The 22,955-nt window shown below is 43.0% G+C and overlaps 1 protein-coding gene across 3 annotated transcripts in view; it reads left to right on the top strand.

Moving 5' to 3' along the window:
* Positions 1-13,596: 13,596 nt before the first annotated feature.
* The window catches only part of NCOA7 (nuclear receptor coactivator 7), a 76,573-nt gene continuing 67,214 nt past the window's right edge, over positions 13,597-22,955 (top strand). Inside the window, exon 1 of one of the 3 annotated variants that reach the window (XM_083857155.1) lies at positions 13,597-13,650. The gene's annotated coding sequence lies outside the window, so the exon portion shown is untranslated. Of the gene's footprint in view, positions 13,651-22,268; positions 22,288-22,955 lie in introns of those variants that run through there. The other 2 variants (XM_083857153.1, XM_083857157.1) reach the window with 2 other exon arrangements.

Here is a 22,955-nt window from a genome sequence, read left to right as displayed (position 1 = left end):
AACTTTAATTTTCTGGAGAAAAAGGACTGTCTCCCTCAACAAGTTTAAAACGGAAGTTAAACATTTAAGGTACACTTTCACAACTTGATTAACAAGATGAAATCTGTTGTGTGTGGATTGTTCGCATAGCTCTTCATGTCACTTGCCAGCACAACCCTTGGCTTTATTATACAAACCCTAAAATAAAGTAACATTGTTTTTCTCCCCACCCCTTTTCCCTCTGTTGCTTTCTAAATGTAGGTGGAGGAGAAGGAAGTTTATTTTTCTTGGCTTTTCTGGGGTTTGTTTTTCTGAAGAGGCACCAGGGTGGCAAGGGGGAGCAGCAATGGGGACGCTGGCTCCTAGGGCACCAAGAGGATCTCCTTCCCTCTGGGCAGGCAAAGCTTCTTCCTCTCCTTTTCCCTCCCCTGCCCTCTTTTTGGGCAGCTGTCCCACTAGTTGTCCCACTCCCTCCTTTCCAGCAGAAAGGGGATGCAACCTTAGTGAAAGTTCCTTTTCAGGCAGCCGCCCCAGCAGGGGCTGGTGGCGAGGACCAGCTGCCAGCCTGTGGTTTCATGAGGCTGTTTCAGTCCCTCTTACCACGCTTTTTCATTTTATCGACCGTAAAAGCTGAAGTGAATGTTTTCTGATAATTATCTCAGACCTTCAGCCGCAATCTACGGTGACCAATGTCTATCTGCTTCCTCATGTTATCAAGAATCCAATACTTGCCCAACTAACAATGACTCTGACCCTTCAATTTATTATTGCAGTTAGTGAATAAAAATGCTCCAAACAGGAATCTCAAAACAAAACAAATAAAACCATTTCTTGATACTGCTGAAAACTGACCTTCATGTGCCACCCTGTCCTCCCTCAAGGCCTGCTAAACCGACAAGAAAGATTCCCATTAGTAAATCACTATTGGATCATTAAACCTTTTTAAGGCAGTATGTGCCTTACCAAGAGAATGAGGATTACAACACAGCAGTTGCTGCTGCCCACTGACAATCATGGGAACCAACCTCAGTAATAAATCCATTAATTATCTGGCTCACTTTGACCGGTTCTCACGCCAGAGTCGCTCCTTTGATGTGACCGTTAAAACCTAAGGATGCCCAATAGCAGTGGCCACCAACAAAACAAAAGAGAAGTAATAATTCAATATAAATATGTAAGACCTGCTTGCCCATATGCCCAGCTTTTGCAGTGGAGTGTTTCTTCACACTGTCTGTGGTTTAAACTGGAGGCAAAAAAAGGGAAATAAAGATCTTTTTCTCCTGTATATAACCTTTAAAATGAAGAAGAACTGGGCATGTTAGAGATATTTTTTAGCTACTGTCAACATGCGTGACTTTTTCAGTCCCTGTTGCTTTTCAAAATCAGTGTTACAGTTCATCACAAATATGACTTAAGACTTGTCCTATGAAGGAACTAAGGATGTACTTCTGAGGGAAACAGAGGAACTATTCCTCTTCAGTGTGATTATTTGTATAAACAAAATTCTTTATGCTTTTAAGCCTCCTGCAGGACCAAAACTTTAGAGGATGCATTTTTGTCTGATTTTTAAAAGTTTTAAGTGTCAAGCTACTTTTGAGTGTTTAAATACATCAGAAATACAACTTGTTTGTTAGTTCACGTCTTGGCTATTCACCTGTAAAATGGGAATAGTGTTAATTAATTCTTGTCCTTGATCTTGTCTAATTAGACCTCAGACCCCAGGGGAAAGATTAGCTCCTAACTCATCATGATCTTGGGAGCACTTTTAACTCAAGTTTCTATCCCTTACCATAAGCCTTTGGTTAATAGAAGATAGTAGCTCTCCTGGAGCCCAGATGCTACTAAAGGAGGCAAATTTCTGATGGCATAATGGATGACATGAAAGAAAAACCCCTTTACATGCATGACCAGAAGAGAAGTAAAATTCATTAAATTACATTTAATCATTTGCCTTTTTTCTTTTAAAGGAGAATCAGCAAACTGTAATAAACAGTAGGTACAAGAGATTTTAAGATACCTGGTTTATATTTAAGATACCTGGATTTTGCCCACATCCACAGCAGAACCACCCGCCACCCGGCACTCCTTTCTCACCAAAGACACGCTTGATGGTAAACCCAAGAGAGACCACTTCAGAACTCGATTTGGCATGTACACACAGATTCCCTGTGGGCCTTGTAGCAGGCAGGGGAGTGATGGTGATAGAAGCTCAGGAGCTAATATTAATCTTCTTATGTGCTTCACTCTTGGTTTCAGCCTGGTTACTTAAGAAGGGGAGAATGAGTGCAGTGTGGTAAGAGGGATGAAAGCACTTGCAGGCTACACAAGGAATTCCATTTTGATTGAACCAAGGCTACAGTCCCAACAAATATGAAACTGAGACTTACTACCTGGCTTGGGGTAGAGAATGAACAAACTGCAAAACTTCATCCTGATAGAATTAGCCAGGTACTTTCTTATCTGAGCAGACAGAAAGATCATTCCTGTTTTTTCATTTATTTTGCTGGATCTCTTGTGGAGAACTGCAGCTTTCACAATATCAATTATGCCAGTTATGGAATACAGAGTTGTAATTTGTGTAAAAAAATCTCTTGCAAAGGATGCAGGCGCAGTTTGGGTGGACAGTCATGAAGGCACCCTGCTGTGGCCACCCTCCATCAGCCCAGATGCCTTGTCCTTGTCTGGGCTGCTGCTATTCCCTTTTACATGCAGCAGACAAGACAGCACCACCAGCCAGAGCATGTGTTGTAATGCCAATTTATAGTCTGTTATTATTTTCCTGCTTTGGGGGGAAGACTGGCACCTCCCAGCTCTGTTTTTCTGCTAGCAAAACAAAAATTAGGCACAGCATAATAACGTTGTCAATATAGTTTACTAAAGTGTGATTAATCTAAAGAGCACAAGGGAAACAAAGGATGGAAAGGAAGAAGGTAATGATTGACTGTAGCCACAAGGCAGTATAAAAAGCATCTAGAAAGCAGATTTGCAGCATGCAAGAGAGAAAGTTCAGACTTTTAAAAGGATCAGAGCTTTCATAATTTTGTGATCAGAGTACTTCTTAATAGGACATGGCAGCTGTTTCTGTAAAAGGACTTGCTGGAAAATGGTCCTTGGACAGTATTATCTATGTCTGTGACTGGTAATTAAATCTGTATTGGACTTTGAATAATGTTACCTTAAATAATCTGCCTTGGTTTGCATAAAATAACTTATCTTAAAACACAATTCAGAGTAAATTTTCTAACTGTAGTTCTCAAGGAACAGTCCTAGGAGGATGTGCACTGAGGCTGTCATATTCTTTTTTTCCTTACTGTCCAGAACATGTTTCATAGTGAATCTGTAGCTCTGGAAGACATTTACAGTTATGTTTGAAGACATCAATATTATATAGAGAGAATATTGGGATAGATAATAGGATGGGGGAAAAAAAACCTGGAAAAAGGATTATGTGCCTGAAAAAATCTTTTGGGTTTGTTTTTCTTTCCCCTCACCAGTTTAATAAACACTTTGCCTTGTTTGTGTCCTTTGACTGCCATGGTGACAGCACTAATGTCATACCACAGACTGCTTCCATGGCTCACCAGCCTTGTGAATCCATGCAGAAGGGAATGAAACCAGACCTTATCTTGAGTCCTTGGGCAGCTGATACCCTGGTATCCTGACCTGGGATGCAGAAATTGTGGTTGCCTTCTTCACCGTGGCACAAACTTTCTGCATGACCTTCAGTTCAAAACCTACAGGTGAAAAGCAGAGGTGGTGCTGACCCCTAACAGAGTGTCTGTGGGGGTGAACATGTTCAGGGAAATGGGGTTCTTTGTCACTCTGGTAATGGTATGTGTCATCACTGTATTAATGCCACAGACAGGATAAGGTAACAGAGTCCGAGTCACACTCCTTATAATACTTAATGACTTTATTTTTTTTTTTTAATGTTATAATGAGACTGTTTAAAGACAGCTTGTAAAGTTTCCATATACAGCATTCAACTCAGAAACTAGGCTGTGATTTGCCTTAATAAAGCTTCATTTGTACATGAAATTTGCTTTATCAGCAAATACAAATCCTTCATTACTCTGTAGCTCATTGGAATGAAAGGGGCACATGGTTAACTTACAGAATTGAGTTTCAAACCTCCAGAGGAGGGGCTGCTCTGAGAACCGCGGGCGAGTGGTGGCAGACACAGGACCGGGATGCCACCTCGTGGTGTGTTCCGACAATATTTATATTAACAGGCAAAGGTTCGTCGCCTTGTGGAGGATACCACGGAGTTGTTTATGTCCACAATAAAACAAACAAAAAGGCGATAAGCGGCCAAGAGAATGTCCTGGGAATAAAATAAATCTAACGACTGCATGACTCTATGCCCTTCAGACAGAAGTGAAATATGAGGGCAAGTAGAAAATATGCTTATAAAAAAAAAAAAAAAAAAAAAAAAAAAAAAAAAAAAGAAAAAAAAAAAAAGTGGGAATGTTCATTTTCCAAAGAATTGCTAGTTGTAAAAGTCATGCAAAAATTTATGTTCACTCACAGCCAAGATACTTCACATAAGGTTGGAAAAAACTTACAAAGTGGAACTAATGTAGAGTTATAACTTAAAGGAGGTAGCAAGAAAGAAAAGTTGATTCAGCTGCTGGTTTAAGTTGATCTACAGTTAAGGTATTGTCTTCCTTATAATTCTTATTTCTTCTGCAGTTCATTCCCATAAACCTTTGCTGTGACATGGAAAGCACTTGGTCACACTTTTGAGGAAGTACAGAAATGAAAGTGAAAGTATTTGTGAGCCAGTATCTTAAAATCTACCACAGTGAAAAGTGAATTCAGCTACACTTTGAAAATGTGTTATTAATAATTTTACTTTTGTTTGAAATACCTCTGCTCTAGCCAGATCATTTTCGTGATGTATTTTTGATTGTACTGCCAGTCCTCTGTAAAACAGCCCACCTTTTCTGGAGCTTCAGCCTGTCAGCATCATGAGTTACCTTTGATGTAAAACAAAAATATTAACGAAAGCTCTAGGAAGGATGGTCCTTCTACTGATTAAAAACAAGTACCCAGTTCCTTCCTTCCATCACTAAGTCCAGGAACAAGGAATCAAAAACGGCTATAACACTCTTCAACATATGCTCAAGGTGGACATTGATCTGAGCTCTTTCCATCCTAGATCAGGACACCTTTAATCACAGTGGGACCTGAGGTGTAAAGGCAGCAGCCAAGAGGACTGATGCCTACTCATTGCTGGGTGGATATTTGCTGTCTGTGCAAGGGCAAGTTTCAAGTCTGGCATCAGACTGAAAAGGGATTTTGAAGGCCATTAGCTTCTTCAGAGATTATGCAGCATTCCTAAGTAAGTATTGGAAAGTACTCTTTCTTTGTGTGCAAGAGTGGTTCTGGGGGTTTTACAAGTTTCTAAAATCTTACATGTGATTTTTTTTTTTTCTCAGATGATTCTAAAGCTGGACTTACAGTGCTGAGAGCATGCAAATGTCCTACTACAAAATGAGTTAAAGCAAAAGGAAAAAAGGAAATGCTTCTTTTGTTCCTGTTAGGTAAAACCATATATATATATATATATATATGCCTTTTCTGGGAAGGTACTCAATACCTGAAATTCATTTTAGCTGCCTCTAAAATTTCCCATCCTTTTCAGACATAGAAAGCAGCAACTTCTTCCACCAACTTGGTAAGGCATTTCACTGAGATCAAAGAGGGAGAGAAGAATCTCAGAGCCCTAACACAGTTCTAATTAACAGGTAAACTGTTAATTATAGGGGAAAGTGCAGGATGAAATCATATAATTGTGACTTTCAGGATCTTAGGAGATCCACTGAGCCATTCCCCTAGCCCAGTCTGAGAGACTTGATAAATTGTCCATCCCACTGTTAAGAGCCTCCAGCCATAGGAATGCAATAATTCCTTGGGTAGCAACCTGTGGACCTGGTGTTTAACTATAATTACTATTATACCCTTTTCTTTGTATCTAAAGGATGACAACAGCCCTTTTGATTGTTTGCTTTCTGCCTTAGAGCGAAGGTGATCCCTTCCCTTTGCACCTCCTTGAAGCTTTTTGTCATAAAAAATATAGTGGAGGACCTTTCTCATGAGACACTCCTATCTGCAGTGGAGGGCAGCCTAAGCTCTGCACACCCTGGGAAGGGCAGCCAAAGCCATTATTTCCAGTGGTGCTTTTGCATCAGGCACCACCAAGGAAAGCCTGGCTCTATCCTCTTGGCACCTCACTTCAGCTACTTGTAGACATTGATGAGGTTCCCTCTCCGCTGTCTTGTTCAAGGCTGAAAAGGTGCAGTTTCCTCGTCCTTTCCTCATAAGAGAGATGCTCCAGCCCCTACTGGGTCCCTGCTGCCACGGTTCAAAGATTGGTGATAGCACTAAGTGACCATTCACCTGTGGGGGGCGGGAGAAGGTGTGGGAACAGCCTAAGCTGTTAGAGCAGACGGGGGAAAAAAAAGTTCTTTCTAACTGCATGAGGCCCTCTAGGCAGGCCTCTGCTGACTTCTAGAATCCCTAGGGGAGGGCATGGGACATCCAACATGGCAGTGTTGTGATGGGAAGATTTTCAGGCAGATGCTGCACCTGGCCAGGCTTCCCCTGCCCACAAGCACGGGGTGCTGAGACTTTTTGCACGGCCTTCATGCAGGATTCCTCCCAGCTGTCAGGGGCGCCTTACAGCTCCCGCGCCTCCGGCTCGCACAGCAGCCGGCCGGTGGTCCCAGAATTGTAAGAGCAGAAGAAGGAAGCCGGAGAGAATCGTAAAACAAAGCAGAAATGAAAGGGGCAAAGGGAAAAAAAAAAAAGTCTTCCCTGACCGGGAATCGAACCCGGGCCGCGGCGGTGAGAGCGCCGAATCCTAACCACTAGACCACCAGGGATCCTTGATACCGTGCTATCACTTCTTTGTAAAGAACCAATGACAAAGCAATCTCCTCTCTCGCCTGTATAGTACCGCCGCTTTCTCCTTATGCTCCCACTTCCCAGGCAGCACCAAGTCCTGGAATCAGCTATGTGTGGAAACGGAGTTCTATTCCACGCCACGGAAGAGAATCGCGGCGGCGGGGTGGGGAGGAGAGGGGCCGCTCAGGCGAGGCTGGTGAAGGGCCCTCGCCGCGGGCGGGAGGCGGGATGGTGGTGGGGACCGGACGGGACGGAGCCTCGCACGGAAGGAGCGGCCATCCCGGCGGTGCCGCAGCGGGAGCGGGGGCGGCTCCCCCAGCGCCAGAGGCAAGGGCTGCGCGGCCGCGGCAGGGCAGGGGCTGCAGGAGGGCGGCGCCGGCTCTCCCTCTCCGCTTCCCTTCCGCCGGCGCTCTTCCCGCCGCCCCCGGCAGGCGCGGGCTGCTTAGCGCGGCTGTTCCCCCTCATCTCGTGTCGCGTTTACAGCCGGTCGTGGCAGCACCGTCTCGGTAGCGGGTGTCGCTGTCGCCAGCCCAGCGCTCTGCCCGCACATCCCGGCCGGAGCTGCCGGGGGGGAACGTGGCCTTTTCCCCGCGCTGGCTCCGTCGCTCCCGAGCCGGCTGTGGAAACACCTCCGCCTCTCCGGGCCCCGGAGCTCGGCCTGCAGGGGAGAGCGGCTCCAAAGGCCTCGCTCAGCTGGGAGCCAGGGCTCCGCAGAGGGGACCGAGGGCGGTGTTGGCTGGCCCTGCGCTGCCGCGGCCTCCTCCCCTGTTAAACGCTAATCTGTGACCTTGTTTTTTTGGTGAGGTTTGTATGAGCGGAATGAAATCGGCCTGTGCTGTGGTTGGCCTCTGTGTAAAAGCTCTGTCCTCTGGCATGTTGTTTTCATGAGCATAGAAGATCTGGGAGCTGTACTAGCAAAACTGATATTCCCTATTTCGGCAGTGCCCAGAGATACAGGAGGGCTGGCCCTGCACAGCCAATTCCTCTGGTTCTCAAGCCCTTGGCCTCTGAAATGCAAAAACGTCTCTGTGTTAAGATAGATAAGCTTCAGACTGTGTGTTTGTGGACTGTGCAAATATGCATTAGCTGATCTTTAAAAGCTTTACAGTCTGAAAACAAACTTGAGGGGATCATTTTCTTCTGGAAGGAATGAAGGAGGTTGAAGGTGTTTGGTTTCTGTCTCAGCATCCCTGTTCAGCTGATGATTAATTTCATCACAAAACATTTGCTGTAGCAGTCTTAAACAAAATGTGTCTTGGTTATGATGGAGCTTTCTTTGGTCTAAATTCAGCAATTTTGCTGTGCAGTGAGGGAGATAACAAAATATGAGGTCAAAATCAGGCCCTGAGATATGATCTAATGTCTTATATATGCAGAAAACAGCTTTTCACATGTGTGGGATCAAGACAAAGGTAAGACAAAGGCATTTCAGGCCTTGAGGAGCCAAAGCTGTGTGGAGGCTGAAGTATCCCTGTGCCTGAGGCCACTGCAGAGAGCTGGGGTGTGCTTAGGTGAGAGAGTCAGCTGGTCCCAGCAGGTAATCTGTGCCCATGGTTGAGGAGAAAAGTGAAGTGGGATCTAGTTTCCTACAGAGTGGAACCTGCAAGGAACCCCAGCCAGATACTGAGGTGGTTATACTGCAGAAACTGAGCTACCCTTAAGAGTTTGTATACTCCACTGGGTCCACTATGTTCTGTTTAAAAGCATAGGTTTCTCCCCTCTCTGTGCTTCTCAGGTAGGTTTGGGAGGGATACTGACTTCTGTGGCTGTGATGTTAGCAGCACTGGAGACAGCTAGGTTAGAACTAGGCTAGGCCCACAGAGCTGCATTGGCAGGATTGAAGATACGTATTACAGAATGGTCACTGCCACCCTTAAGAGTGTCTCTGTTATGTGACACCACAGAGAAAGGCAGGGGTGAGCCCCTTGATTCTTAAGCTGCCTCAGTCATGGAGACAAAATACTCCTCTTGACAATTTCAGAAAAGTAGCTGAGACTATGAAAAATGTGATCTTACACTGATTGCAGGATGGGCAAATGTGTTTTGTCCATGCCCTAGGAAGCTGTTAGATATAGAAACAAATCAATCCTACTCTGTTGTCCTTGACAGTTAGCAAATCACTTTCTAAATTAGTAATATATCTTACTAAATTTTTCTTGAGCAGTGAAAGGATTGTTGATTACAGCCACAGGAGCAGTGAAAGATATGTACAAGAGAAATTTACTGAAATAGGAAATCTTTTCCTTGATGTTAACCTAAGAGGTGAGGGCTGACCACTAGACCACCAGGAAAATAGCCTTGAGAGTCATATGTTGCCTAGTTATATTTAGAAATGGCTTTCTTTACTGTACAAGTCATGTGCACTGACAAAAGATTGTGCCTCTCCTCTGGCTTCCTGTATCCGATAGAGAAGTGCATCAGTGAAACTGTCAGTGATTCAGCCTCCTGCCAGCACAGAAGCAGCCAGTGCCTGTGCCTGCATCCCTGAGATGGTAGCTGGAGAGGAATGATCTTCCCAAAAGCACCAGGAAAGGAATGTCAGAGGCCGGTGGTTCTTTTCACTTAATGCTGGTGTGCCTGTGAAACCGAGTGAGTAGCATTCCATGTTAGAGGCATGACTGTACCATGGCTGTCACAATTTGGTAGGTAAGGCTGAATTTTGGAACCTGAAAAATCAGAGTGATTCCTTTAAATGCGTGCTGCACAGCAGCGTGCAATTAACTTGCCTGTTCCATATGAGTACATTAGATATTACTTTAATTTGACATGCTGATTGATGGGTAGGCTTACAATGTAAAAATGAGTAAGAATAACATCAAAGTAATGTGCTAAGTTATAGAAAGTATATAATTTGAATGTATGTACGTACTATATAATGGTAAGAAAAAAATTTCTTTAGTACCTGGGGTACATGCTTCAGCTGTAGTGAAAACCCTGCAGAGAAGCTGCATTTATCTGTCCTCTCTTTTCTCAACTGTGTGTTTCATGTGGAAAGTCTTGGTATCAGATTTTCTTCTGTAAATTCGCCAGACTGGTAATCGTACATCATTCCAGTTTCAGAGAAGTGGAAAGGAGAGGGAAGAAAGAGATGATGCACGCTCTTTTGCTGTTTTATGTTTAATTTCCATGTATGGCCAGATTGATGACCTAAGTGTTGGACTATAACGATCTTCTGGGGGAAAAAATTCTTCTGTAGTTTGTACTTATTATATCTGTTTTAACCGCGGTAGTGTTTTGACGGAAATAATGTGAGGAAAACCTGAAGCGGCGTTGTCCAAAGGCTGCAGCTGTTGTGGTACCCGCAGCTCCAGGAGCACATTCCAGGCCGTGCGGAGACTGGCTCCCTGTGCCTGCAGTGTGGCGCTGGCGGCGCCAGGGGACGGGCAGCGCCGCGGCTGTGCCTGTCCCGGGGGATGCTTTCATGGTCCTGAAGAACGAGAGGGGGAGCGGCCAGTAATATTTTATAAATACTCTCACACGTTCTTGTATTCTTTTTCTTCAGCTTCCGTTCTTCCCCGGCACTGCATTTGACTTAGAAAAGCCTGGGTCAGCTTCTTTTCCCTTTAGCCCGTGTTAAAGTGCACGTCATTCTGGGGTTTGGGATAAAGCCCGGTGCTTCATCCGGTGCCCACTGGGCCACCTCAGCTGAAACAAATACGACTTTTTAATCGTCTCCTCTCGTATCTCAGCAAATTCCATTTCTTTTTATAGTGTTTCTTTGGCTGAGCATTTTGGAAGCTACTTCTGGTTTGCCTTTTTAAGACAGAGAAATAGGTGCACAGAATCAGTTATTAGGGGAGAACTTTATATAAAAGTTTCAAGCTATAGTCTCTTCCTTATTTTTGTAAAACTTGTGGAAAATTTCAATATCTCAGTCACATTGAGTTATATCTAGACAATCAATTCAAAGTTAAAGGGTGAGCTGGGGACACTCTGAAAATTCATCATTACATAAACTGAAGAAACCAGGCTAAGAATAGCCCTCAGTGCAGTAGGATCAAGCAGAGCCCCAATTATGTATGCATAAAAGTCTGTCTGTATGAAACCTATTTTGTGACTACTTCATGTTGAATAATGGTAGGAGTAATAGACAAAAACAGAAGGGCTGATAATGGGAAAAAAAGAAAGATTGGTGTCAGCTTTACTTTTATATCTTTTCAAAACTGGACTGATATAGTACTCAAGGTTGAGTTGGTGGCAGGTTGTCTTTCTTAAATAAATGAGGTGTAAGCTAACAATTACAGATGTAAAAAAAGAAACAAAAACTACATGAACTACAGGAGCAACACAGTATTTTTTTCTGCTATTAGTGTAAGCTGATCTAAATGCAGGCCATAAACATACTAGCATTTTTTTCTATGCAACTTTGTTAATGTACAATGAAGCAGAAATCAAAACCCAATTAAATGTAGTATTTCAGTATCTCAGATCTGTTCTATCTTTCATGTGTGCTTATACGTGTGAGTTTGTGTGAGAAATCTTTTTCTAGGGTAAAAATTCACAAGTTGGAGGTGATGAAAATAGCAAATTTACATTTTGTCTCCATCAAAATAATGCAAATGGTGATAAAAAAAAAAGTTTGCCCAATCCTGAAATCAATGAGCAACATGAATTTAAGATTTTCTCAGGTAAAGATATTCTAAGCATTGATACCACAAAGACGATGAATCAAATGATGTTAGAGCATTTGTATTCAAATGAATTGGCAAGGAACGTGTTGCCATGGGAAAGAGCAAACCATTCAGTCTGCTATCCTCTATACTGTAGGGAGACTAAAACTAAATTTTCTTTCAAAGGTGATGTGTCTAATCCACCTATTATCTGCCTATCTCATGTTCATCGTTGCAATAGAAAGGCAGACATCACTTAGTTCTTCAGAGTCAATAAAATAAAAGGGTGTATGACATCCCACTCACACAACTTCTTCCAGTGAAGTCTGTGGGTTGAGCCACAGGCACTAACCCACAGTGCATAACCAGAACTTGTGTGTTCCTTCTGTGCCAGTCCTAGCCTGCTTATCCTGCTGCTCTGACAAGGATTTGAGTGATTTCTCCCCCATGCCAACAGTCTAGAATATGTATTTGGTATGCTCAGGGCAGCATAAGTACTATAGGAATGTGTAGTTTCTTTGCTATCTGAAGTTTATGCATTGTCTTCATAGAGCTTTCCACACTGTACAATAGAGGTGGCTGTACTTGGAATGATGATGGACAGCAGACTGGTACATTAGGACAGGGATAACTTTTCTGGAGCTAAAATAAGGTGTTAGTCACTGTCATTGTTGCGCAAGTGCAGCTAAGAGATAAATAGAGTTTCCACCACTTTGATGGATAGGGCTTTGTAGCTTCTGCAATTTGGCAAAGGAGGTCAGGTAAACAGTACTACTATTCTCATTCCTCTTTTTTTCCCAGTTTTGTTATCTAAGCACTGCTAGAAGAATAACTGAGAGCAGGGCCCCTTTCTTCTGTGTGGTGGTAGAGAGCCCTTGTGCCAGTGAAGTCTTTGAGATTTTAACCAAAATAATTTTGTGTTTGTCCAACTTTTGCTGGGTAATAACAAGATGTAGTAACCGCAGTGTGTTATCAGAATGTATCCTTTTAAGCAGCAGACTACATTTTAAAGAAAATCTGTCTCTTGTAAAATAAATTGTTTTGGTAAAAAAAAAAAATCAGATGGAAACTTCAATTTTATCTGAAAGCGAAGCAGCAAATTTAGTGGAGGAGTTGAGACAGTTGTTGTTCCAGTAGTGACACTGAGTGGTGGCAAGCATATGCTACAAGTAGGATAATGGCAGTGGTGGGTGATGGCTGTGTCTGTATTGGAGATGCATTTGGTCCTGAAAACGACACGTTTTTGAAATTAATCATCTACACAGCTGTTAATTTTTTTAAAAAAATAAGCCTCTGACAAATCTCTTATTTAAAATTAAAACTAATTAATTAATTATTAATTAATTGTAGGATTTGTACTCCTGTGCACCATTTGTCATTTTGACACACTCTTTTAGCATCTCCCTATATATGTGTACACTTTGTGTCACCTTTTCATTTACGCAGGTATCTGCCTATCTTCAGGCTTCAGTTTTTGTCTTGCAGAATTTAGAATTCAATAGTGTTACAACGCCTTTGTTACAATGCCCGAAAGACTGAAATCAGTCTTTCAGAGCTGACTGCTAACCTAAGGAAGAAAAAAGAAGGTAGATCTTGTTTAGGCTAGCCACAAACGTCTGCAAGGGTTACCTGCAGTTCTCTGGGCTAGGGGAGTGGAGTTTCTGGTAAATATAGCGGGAATTGTTTTCTGAGAATTGGGTGAAGAAGACTACTGGCGGACAGTGTAGAAACAGCAGATGAGGTTTCTAGGTTTCTCAGTTTCCCACGCATCTAAAGGCTTTGGTTAACCTCAATTTCCAAAACCGGCTGTTGTGTTTTTAGCATCGCCCTTGAGAAAACTCCCCTCCCGTGGAAGACCCCGGCGCCTGGGCATTATGACTCGTAGCACTCGTGGCTCCGCCGAGCGATCCCTTTGCCCAGGACACGGCTTGGAGCCCATGGAGCGGCCCGGGAGCGCGGCCACCGCCCCCGTCCCCGGGGCCAGCGGGATCCGGCGGGGCCGGGGCGGCGGGCGGGGCCGAGGGGAGGCGGGACCGCGGGCGGGGCGGAGCCGGGGCCGCTGTGGCCGGGCGGGGAGCGGCGGAGGCGGCGGCTCCCGCAGAGCGCTCGGGGCGCGGCGCCGGGCCGGGCCCGCCATGCCGCCCGCCCGCAGGTCTGTCCGTGCGCGCCGGGCCGCGGGGCGGGCGGGGCTGCTCGGGCGCGGCCTGTGCCGTGTGCCGTGTGCCGTGTGCCGTGGCCGGGGGACGCGGAGCCCGGCGGGGCGGGGCGGGGCGGGGCCGGCGCTGTGGGGCGGAGGAGCGCGTTGCCCGCTGGCCGGTGCGCGGAGCCGGCCCGGGGGGCGCGGGGTGTCCGGGGCGCGGGGTGTGCGGGGCGGCCGGGACGGGACCTGCCCGCCCCCGGTGCTGCTCCTGGGCACCCGCCGGTGCTCTGCCGCTGCCCAGCCCCAGCAGCCGAGATGGCTTCGAACCTCGTTTATTTCCTCTGTCTCAGGGTCTCGGATCAATTACTGGAATGTTCCAGGCTCTCTATATATATTAATTTGTGTAGCTTTAGACTGTCGTGATTGCGAAGTGCTACCGGGTTCCAAAGGTGTGCCAGTAATTGATTTTTTGTCTTTTTAATCAGTGCAATGGACTTTCCTCTCTGTCCTTCATCATACCCTGCTTCAGAGCTGGTTTACGGGTGGAGTGGCACATCTGTACCTTGGGTGATGCGTGTGCAGTATCGTGGTGCTAAAGGATGCAGTAACTGTTCATCCCCTAGGTGATGAAATGAGATGATGAACACTTCGATTCAGTAGCAGGCTTTTAGCCTGTGTTTACCTTACATGCTACAATTGCTGTTCTCCCATTAGGTAGTCATACATTTCTTGTATTAATGCACAATGGTGGACTTTTAAGATGGATAGGTGCCCATTAATCGATTATGGTTTGCTTCAAATGCTATGACCCAGTCTAAGGGCCTTTGTGTGATACTTAAAATGTGTGTTGATGAGCTCTGCCAGCATATTGTATCAGCCAGTGTTTACACAGTATGAGAATAATAATTTCCTGATATTGTTCCATCTGATACTTATGTGTACACACACTGACTTTCAGAAAATTAATGGGGAAGGCAATAGAAAATTATAAGAATATATGTATAAGTATGCATGAATATGTACTTTCTGGATGAAAACTACTTTATCAGGAATCTATATCTTTAAATGTAAGTCATGATAAAATATATGTAAGTTGCAGTGCATTTTAGAGTGCTCTCTCTTTCATCCTTTTACCTGGAAAATTTCTATAAATATACACAAAATATTTTAAGGACCTAAATATTCAAGTAATGTTGATCCTTTGAAGACTTGTATTGATGTAGATGCTTGTAGCCAAAATGCTGTCTAATGGCTTTCCTTTTTTTTTTTTTTCCTTTTTTTTTTTTCCTTTTTTGCATATTATGTTATGGAAAAAGAACACTTCTGGAATACCTGATTTGTCCGAGTTGGTTATGAGGCAGTCTATGGGTTTCATTCCTTGGCTTTGCCCAGTGCCTTGTTGTCCCTGCAGCAGTAGCCACACTCTGATTTGGATGTGTCACATCTGCTGCTGAAATGACAAGTGATTCCCTTTGGAGATGAAGTGAGTTAGAATTGATTGGAACAGTCCTTGTCTTATTACGAATATGACTTTGTTGCTTTGTGTATCCATGATTTTGAAAGAGAAGGTTGAAATCGGTTGGAGGCTGGCTCTAGTAGATACCTGGCTACCTTATGGTCCTGACTTCAGGGGACAGCTTGCAAATTTCTTTTAAGTGTTAGGGAATAAGCCCCTCTATTCAAGCAGAAGTGAATTCATTTCAGAGTTTTGGAGGATTCACTTGAGATTTGGATTGGAGGATAACATGTCTTCAGAAAGGTAATTTAAAAAATTGTAGGAATCCTGTGCCTAGTTCTGCAGGTAGAGTGAGTTCCTGCAGTCAGTCATTTGAGTGGGGTATTTCTAAGGTGAAAATGTAGTGTGAGCTTCTGCAGTGAGGTCTGACACAAGAAATTGCTGCTCTAGGCAGCTGGAGCTGCTCACAAACAATAATTATGGAAATGAAGGACAAAGGGACTCAATTTCCCTTTGCCATCCAGTAGGCGTGAAAGGAAAGCTGGAACATAACCAATGCTGAGAAAAAATGGTAAAACTCTCCTCTCTGTCCAGCACCTGGCTTGTGCCCTCTGTGTCTCAGCAGGTGCCCAGTTCAGCAGCAGGCAGTCATGGTCCTTGGCTCCTCTGGCAGAAGAAATTCAGTGTCATCACCTAAAAAGCAGCTGACCGACAAACCTTTTCCTCATCATGATCAATAAGCCAAAAAGTCAAAGGCTTTATAGGTGTAGCTTATGCTTTAGTGAGGTGTCTACCCGCTGGTGGAGTTACTGGTGATGGGCTTGGGTGCCTGCCACAAAGTTTTTGGCTTCTCACTCCCTCTTGTGAGCGATATGCACCCCCACAGAAAAAAATGTCCAAGTCATGTTGCTGCCATTTTTCTGCACCCTCACAGAAGAAAATGTCCAAGTCATCTTGCTGCCACTTCTGCTCTGAGTTTGTCCTGGGGGTTAAGAACGCTTTTCTAAAAAGAGGAAATGTAATGGTACATTTCAGGAGTCAAGTGATCAAGAGTGCTCACTCAGGTCAAGTCCTTAAGAGTGCTCACTCAAGTGACTTCCTTTGACTAGGAAGGAAAGCGGAGTAGGAGAAACAAGTCTTCAATTCTTTTTTCCTTCTCTTTTTTTTTTTTTTCCTTTTAAAATCCTTACTCCCTTGTCATTTTTCCTAGCCAGATTTATGAAACAATGAGTTAGTGACAAAATTCACAGCAGGCTAGAGGAATTATATTTCCCTCCCCAAACAAAATGTTTCAGATTGATATATTAAACACATAGAGAGGAGTTGTTTTTTTTCTTCCTGCTTTTCTTTGCAAACCCTTCTATTGTAGGTGGAAAGCTGTATGTCTTTGTTCCTGGTCAGAATGTCAAGTGGGTGTGAGTGGTTATGCTGGTAGTTGTATTTTGGGAACTGTTTGTTCAGTTTTGGGCTCTGCAGCCTTGGATCATGGCTGTGTATCTGCAAGGGCAGAGTGCAGGAGGGCTTCGAGGGTCTGGTGGTGCTTCCCAGTGGGTTGCAGTGCAGAAGGTCCTACTAAGTGCCCGCAACCAGGTGCAATGCTTTGCTCTTGGAATGCTCTTGCACCTGCACTACTTCCAGTCTCTGACCAGGCTTGCAGAAAGAGTACCAATATTTTAGCTCAGTACCATACAGCATCCTCCTGACCTTCCTGTACTTACTTGAGAATTAATGACTTGTCGTGGAGCCACAGTTTATCCTTTAGGAAGACTTCTGGATTAGACTTGAATTTTTCGACATGTAGAGTACTCCTCATATTGTCAGTAAGCCTTTCTGATTGTTATTTATCATAAGAGGTGAATTGTGCTTTCAGTTGCATGCCTCAGATTCCTGGTGCTGTGTGGTCCAGTGCCCCTGTCAGAGCTGGGGAAGCTGTTCCCTGCTCAGTTACTCTGTGCCCTGTAGTACTGGTGAACTGTAATTAAGCATTCAGCCTTCTCTTTGGTATGCTCTGTGTAGATCCCACCAAGGTGTCTTTTCTTCCCTGTTGTTGCTTTTCTTATGGCTACTCTGTATGTTTTGCAGGGGATTTTTTTGACATCCTTCTTGAAATGTGGGTTGCGTGAGTACCCATGTTTAAGTAATGGCAATATCAAACTGATTTACAGGATCAGAAAACATGCAAGCTTAACAGGAAATTTATACCTGTTTACACAGGCAAGATATGTGTTTATCTTTTGGTTACAATGTCAAAATAGCTTTGTTTATGTTTGTTTCATTTTGTGTTTACTTTAGGGTTCAAAAGCTTTTTGTTAGTATTATTTACAGAAAGGAAATTTTCCTCCTGTACTCTCACTCATTGGTGACTGATTTTGGGATCTTCTCATAGTGTTTCTGAAGATATCTGAAGGCCATTTCCTCAAAAATCTAAGACACTGCAGGCAGGGATCAGTTCCAGTGCACCAGATAGAGGAAATCACAGCTTTGTTTTAGGGAAGTTCACAGTGAGAGCTGTTGCTTCCTTGAACTCAGCCTTATCTTAAGAAAAGGTGATGTATTCCCTGACTCATTTTTTTCAAGTAAATTGAACCTTTTCTAGCAGTGCTCCCTCTGTCTGCTTTTACTCCAGTCTATTTTTTTCTGCTTTCTGCCCCACATGCCATCTGTTTTATTTTCTAGTTTGTTTTTTTTTTTTTTTTTTAAAGTATTCTAAGGTAATGTAGCAGATAGAAAAGAAGTATGAATATTCACAAAGCATCACTGCCACCTTGATTCAGAGGGGAAGAGGTGTGGATGGCTTTCTGCCAGATCAGGTGATGCTGTGGTTGCAGAAAATCCTTGGGCCAGCCTAGGTTGTTACTTTGGAGAAGATGCTGCGTGGAACAGCTCAGTGTTGTCAGTGGCTTGGCACAGCTTCTGTGCTGTGTCAGTAGGCTTTTGCTGTAGTTAACTGTCTCATGGTTAAGCAGTTACCCAGTCTGGTGGCAGGGGCTTTATTTTACTCTCAACTTAAGAAGTATCATTTTTAGAATGCTTTTTAAGCAGCTGTACTGATGCCAAAGACCTGGGTACTTGTGATAAAGCCGGGTTTAATCTGTATGCAGATTTTGGTAGCTGCAGCAAACTCAGCAAAACTTTGTAGGCCAGAGAGCATCTTGAGTTCTTCCTTCATACTTTCTCACAAAGGTTCGGAGAATTCAGGGAAGCACTGAAGTGTATAATAATTTTACACAGGAAGATATTTTGCATGATATTTAGAATTTATATTAAAAAGAAATTCTTCTCTTATATAAGCAGGGTTTGACATTTTGTACTTCCTTTTTCCATCCTGGTTGCTGATCAAGCCTTTTGTAGTGAAGCTGCTGAAGACTCTTTAAAGGTAGGAGCTGTGGTAATCCATGACATAAAATCTGGTCTGTAGCTTCTGTCCCAGTTCCTAAAACTTTTGAAGTGCAGAAGTTTTGTCTGGTAGCTAGGTGGTGTAAGCAGTGATATCTTGGTGACAGTAGGTGAAGAACCAAGGAGATGAAACTTTTACTTTGTTATGGAACAGTGAGCTGAAATGTGGCCAGGTATGTGGTGACAGATTGACTTTGCCTGCTGTGAGCCAGTCACTTGTGCAGATCAGGCCCAAATGATTAACAACTGATGGACATAAAAGTCGTCTTGCCACCCAAATATTTGAGGTTAAGTCACAAGCAGCCTGGGTCGTTGTCAGGCCAGTTAGGAAACAAATTGAGAACCACAAAGGAATGACAAGGGTGGCTTTCTGCCGGTGCCATGAGTTGTTCTCCAGTCCTTGTGGTTAGGTATCCACTGAAGAAATTTCATTTGGTAATTTGGTTTTTGGTTTTGTTCTGTGATACTGTTTTGTTTTGGTTGGTTTTTTTTTTAGTGTATGGTGCTGGGCAGTGTTGGTTAGATGTGCCTTTTAGTTAGGGGTGAATAGAGGGTAGCATCACATCAGTGTGCAGAGGCTAGGCAAGAACTTCTTGTGACATCTGCATTTGTGTCCTGCTACAGTCATACTTAGAGGATGGAAATGAAAATCTCCTTTGTTGGGCTTGTGCTGATGTGTTTGGTCACATCACACCACATTCAATGTCCATTTGTTTCCTTCTATTAGGAATTCTAGATTCCTTGAAAAGAGTCTCTGCTGCTAACTGATTCCTCAGTGGATGAATTTTTGAGTGGATTGTTTGTTTTGAAAATTGGATTCTGTTTGTACTGCATAACTTCTGTTAGTACAAGTAACAAGGTTGTCATGAAAAGAGATTAAGGAGATGAAGATTAGTTTTCTTTTCTCCTGCACTGTTGACACTGTGCACCTGACCCTTTTGCACGAGGAGTAAGTTTCAGTGTTTTGTCAACTAGTTGTGTCCTTTTCTAAGCCCTGCTCTGGTACTTCCCAGTCCCAGGCTGACCCTGGCAGATATTAGGCTGTTTTTAGGGGTAAGGAACTAGAGACTGATGTTGAAACCAGAATTTTACAGCAAAACCAAGAAATAATGAATCTTCTACAGAGAGGCTGGAAAGAGCAAGGAACATGAGCCCTGGGAATGAACCAGACCTTACACACAGGCACGCGTTGGGAGTGGTGAGCTGTGGGATAACACTGCATCCAGGAGAGCAGTTCCTAGCCCTTCTGCTCAGCTCTGAACACAATTCAGGTTAAGTTTATGAGAAGAGCAAGGCAGGTGTCTTAGTTTCTCTGTTTTCCTCCAGGGAAGGAGATGTAGGCTCAGACCTGGCAGAGCAGAGCGATGCTGCTCCTTGCAGGACGGAACCTTGCTCCATTAGGAATGATCTGTGATTTAAGACTGCTGTGGGTAGTGTGTGCAAATGCAAGAGGAAAGCCAAGGAAGTTTGCAAAAGGAAAGGTTGTGCAGATGAAGGAGCCACTTGTAGCACCAAACCTGATTTTGAAGGTGCTTCTGAGGAGACACGTATTTCTTTTTACTTGGTAGCTGTCAGGTATCCATTTTGTTTTGGACCAGTGTAGAGTTTGGGATGTAAAGGCTTCAAGTTACAAGATACATTTCTTGGGAAAAACTGTCATCCCTTAGTAAATGGTAACAGTCCTTCAAAAGCCTCTCCTCTCATTGGGGTGTGGTTGTTTTTTTTTTTTTTTTTTTTTTTTTTTTTTTTTTTTTTTTTTTTTTTTTTTTTTTTTTTTTTTTTTTTTTTTTTTGTGGGGTGTGGGTTTTTTTTGTTTTGTTTTGTTGGTTTTTTTTCCTGTTTTGTTGGGGTTTCATTTCGTTCTTATTTTTTTATCTTTTTGTTTTGTTTTTCCTTTTGTTTGCTTTGGTGTGGTTGGGGCTTTGTTTTGGATTTAGAATCTTTGTAAAGAATCAGACTTCCAAGAATGTCACATGGAATCAGGATTTCACTTTCAGTACTGAGTACAGTTTTCAAATCTTAACTGCTTTGCTGTCAGCATTATATTGCAATTAAGATAAAAAGTTGTACAGTACTCTGTTTTACATCTGTTGTATAAGTTTTGATTTCTTCTTCATGCCATGTACTGTTTTTTGTGAATTCTGTGATGAAAGACCTGTGAATGGCTTTCTCACTGAAAGGCTCTAGGATGATAAAATCCCACGTTATAAATTGGAATCTACTTCATCTGGCCTTGAAATATATCTCTTTTCCTGCTTCTTTTCACCTGTTTTTCCCCCTTACTTTTACTTCCCTGAGTCCAGCATGCAGATATCTCAGAAAAGCAATTTTGACCTGTGGAAGCTAGACCTGTTCATGAGGTCAGCCTGGCCATCTGTTTGGGATTGATCTATGAGTTTTAATCCTAGGTCCTGTAACAATTATTGGCAGGAACATGAGTAGGTTTATGGTTACACTTGATGACCCTCAAGGTCTTTTTTGAACAAAATGATCCTTGATTCTGTGAATCTAGCTCTGAGGTAATACCCTTTTCAGAGGTACTGTGTCAGTCCTTTTTAACTACAAATCACTAATGCCCCTTGATGGGGTGGGTGCAAACTGCTTTTTGTGGGTTTTTTAAAGTGTAGGTCTCTACCCACTTTTAACACATTTTCAAAGACAAATTTTAACACCAAAAATGTAAGGACTTATGGCCCCCTCAAAAATAGGTACTTTTGCATGGAAAAAAGCAAGGCCAAATCCAGAACTTGTTAATGCATTAACTGCTTTGGCTGGCTTCAGCTTGAGAAGGGGCAAGCTGTTACACTGATGTAGCTGTAAACAAGAGAATGCAAAATTTTGTTTGAAACGTTAGGAGCTATGTCAGGTATAACCTGTGGTGAACAGAAGTTTATCAGCTTTCATCTTTAGGCCCCAGCTGTGCACATGTGTGCTTAGGTGTCACAAACGTAAGCTGTGTGAGTAGTCTCTCTGAATGCACCTGGTACAGGAGTGGAGAGCTCAGAGTCTCTGTTGTGGCACCTGATTGATATGGCTGAGATGGATGGCTTTCATGAAAATGCAGCACTGGAGGAATTGAAGCTATTTGTCATTTTTCTGGCTTTGTGGTGTTTGGTTTTTTGCCCTCCAGCAAAAGGAAATATCTGGCTTTGGAATGCTGAGTTACTTTGTTGATACTATTGGTGTAAGATATTTGAATTTTAGTTTCAAAATTAGTCTGTTTTGCTCAACAAGAGAACCTCAGTTCTGTAATAATTTTAAAACAACTGAGTAATCTGGAAGTAAAATATATACTGCTACTGCTTCACCAGAAAGCTTCTACACATCTGTTTTTTATGCAACAGTACTCAAGCTTAATTCAGGTGTATTTTTAACTTTTTTGTTGTTTGGTTAAGCCCTGAACCATCTCACTGATTGAACACATGCAGGGTTGAGCAAGTAAAAGCCCAGTTAGATATGCTGCAGGAAGGATGGCATGTAACAGTCTTGCATGAGTTCTATCTTTTCTGCATACCTAGACATAGGGTACTTTACTCACCTGAGTAATTTTGAGGAGTTAGCTGTGCACAAATGATTAGAACACAGAAAAATATAAAGAACTGTTCTTTATACAAGCAGCTCCTTGAAGAGTCGCTCTCTAATTGGTAGGTAAATGTGACTGTGCTCTGGTGTATAGCAAGGGGAATTCCATTTGAGGGGGGAGTTTTTGCACTGCATATAGTGCAGGGTGACTCTGTACAAGGTCAGCAACTGTGTGTAGTGTTCTCAGGAATCTGGAGGTGGAGGAAGGAAAAAAGGTAAGATAATAGAAGTTTTCAGGATGTTTCAGAAGGGCAAGACAGCTAAATAATTTTCTGTTACACAATGCCTGAAGGGATTTTGTTAGGAAGAAGGAAATAATTAGAAACATTGCTGCTTTAAAAAGCAGGATTCGGTCTATGCAGTGTGAAGAAAGTTTGATTTATTGTTGATCATTGTAATTTTGAGGCACCTTACACTGCCAGCATTGGAGCACCTACGAAGCTGCATAGGTGTAATACAAGGTCACTCAACAGACTGCAATAGATTTTGCAGGTTAAGCAGTTGAAAAGTAAATAGAGAAGGTTTCCAATGTTAATTTTGTACATTACAAATATACAGGATTTTGTGTTACAACTAAACTGTTCAATATCGCTTAATATACAGTGTAAGCATGAGACACAGTTCAGGTTGCTATGGCAACCTGGCATTTTGGTTCTGTTAGCAGTGTTTCAGATAGGAAAACATTAGCATTGCGTTACTGCTAGACTCCTTTCTGCCCCCACTGCTCAGCTTTTTGCTTCTCAGTTGGGAGGTAGATGACAGAAGAAGCGATGACCTGGAATTTGCATAAATCAGGGTCAATTGTAAAAAGAGGTTTTGAGCTGAAACTTAAAAATGATAATTTTACCTTCAAGCAGCTTTTGTGTCTAGTTGCTATTTGAAG

Source organism: Zosterops lateralis (assembly GCF_965231275.1).
Source record: "Zosterops lateralis genome assembly, chromosome: 3".
Classification (NCBI taxonomy): domain Eukaryota; kingdom Metazoa; phylum Chordata; class Aves; order Passeriformes; family Zosteropidae; genus Zosterops; species Zosterops lateralis.
This window is presented reverse-complemented; position numbering and strand designations above follow the sequence as displayed.